This window comes from Cynara cardunculus, unplaced genomic scaffold (genome assembly GCF_001531365.2).
Source record: "Cynara cardunculus var. scolymus isolate 2C unplaced genomic scaffold, CcrdV1 Un_Scaffold_509, whole genome shotgun sequence".
Lineage (NCBI taxonomy): Eukaryota > Viridiplantae > Streptophyta > Magnoliopsida > Asterales > Asteraceae > Cynara > Cynara cardunculus.
This window is the reverse complement of record NW_020200583.1, coordinates 17,427-19,112: the sequence shown is the minus strand read 5'-3', so window position 1 is coordinate 19,112 and position 1,686 is coordinate 17,427. Positions and strand designations below refer to the sequence as shown.

Here is a 1,686-nt window from a genome sequence, read left to right as displayed (position 1 = left end):
AGGTTTAAAATGAAACATTTAAAAGTAAAGGAAGCAAAGTAAATTAATTAATTAATTAATTATAAGGGTATAAAATGTAAATTTAAAATTATAATTTAAAAAAATCGGTTGTGAAAGGGTGAGTGTACGTGAGGAGAGGAGGGGTGAAAAAGTGAGTATAAAGGGTATTTTGGTCATTTAGTATTTTAAAAGTTTTGCTAAATTTGCTTAATAAGATATTTAGTATTTTAAGACTTTTAAGACGTTTGCTAAATTTGCTTAATAAGATAGTATAGATATAGATGAGAGTATGTATATGTAGTTGCCTGCATGTATATGCATATCTTAGCTGCAAATATTAACCTTTCATTTTACAGGTTAACATGTATATGCATATCTTATTTACACGTTAGCTGTTTGTTTTTAAGCGACTATTTTCATTTCTTATTTATGAAATGGGTTTATGGTTGTTTCTGTTTCATTTGTGTTGTAGAATTGGGGTTGTGAAGGGGGTTGAAACTGCATCTGTATCTGTTGTTGGCAGTGCAGTGCAGTGCCTCTTTCAGACATTTCAATGATGAGTTTGGTGATAAGTTGAAACCCTTGTTACCAAACCAAGAAACCCACATTTTTTATCATCCTGTCATCTTCATACATCCTTCAAACATGTGATAGTCTCAATTTCTTGATTGTTGCAACATTATACCTAAAAGTACTAGTTTTGGTAAATATTGAATTATGTACAGGATAGCTCCAGCCTCCAGTGATTGCAACACTATACCTAAAAGCTTGACCCATCTACCAGTAAAAAAGAAGCATCAAAAACATCGATTTTTACAGTCTATACAATAGCACCAGCAAAGAAGACCATCAAAACGCATCAAAATCAGTAAAGAAGACCATCAAAACAAGTAAAGAAGAAGAAGAACCAGTAAAGAAGACCATCAAAACCCGTAAAAAAGAAAGGCAATTCCACGTGTGTGTGTGTGTGTGTGTGTGTGTATATATATATATATGAAGCAGGAGGTAGAAATCGACATACCTTTTGAAGATTTTAAGTTACCAGATCGAGATCGAGATCTGTGAGAGATCGATTGCTGTGAGATAGTGAGCGATTTGGGGATGGATTGCGTGAGAGAGCGTAAGAGCTAGAGCGACTGTGAGATGCAGCGTCAGATGCAGGGCCTGTGAGAGATCGAGAGAGATGAGTGTGTGGGATAAGCTTCTAGTTGAACAGAAAAAACAAACTCTCGTTTGGTGGGTTGGGATTGTTTATTCTTATCCTTTTCAACAGGAAAAATTTACCAAAATAAAATCAACTTTTATCTGATTTCTATTTTAAAAAACCAACTTTTAAAATCATTATCTATACTATATTATAAAGTATTTGGCTAAAACTCTTAAAAACTCTTAAAAACTCTTAAACCAGATTTCATCCATATCCGATTTCATCCCATATCTGAATTCGTATAACTAACTGCAGATAAACACAATCAAATACATGATAAACATCTAATTTTAAATATAAAAAATCTAAAATATAATTAGGATAATCACGAGTTTTAACAGAATACTTAATTATTATCGTTATAAAATGTTATGTTATTCAACCAAAAATAAATTATTTTATCATTAAACTTAAATTAAATTATAAAAAAAATAATCTATACTATATTATAAAGCATTTGACAAAAACTCTTAAAAACT

General features: G+C 31.0%; 1 protein-coding gene across 2 annotated transcripts in view; it reads right to left on the bottom strand.

Moving 5' to 3' along the window:
- The window catches only part of LOC112501743, a 4,357-nt gene extending 3,139 nt beyond the window's left edge, over positions 1-1,218 (bottom strand). For both annotated transcript variants that reach the window (XM_025105453.1, XM_025105454.1), the window contains exon 1: positions 1,022-1,218. The gene's annotated coding sequence lies outside the window, so the exon portion shown is untranslated. The remainder of the gene's footprint in view (positions 1-1,021) is intronic.
- Positions 1,219-1,686: the final 468 nt, after the last annotated feature.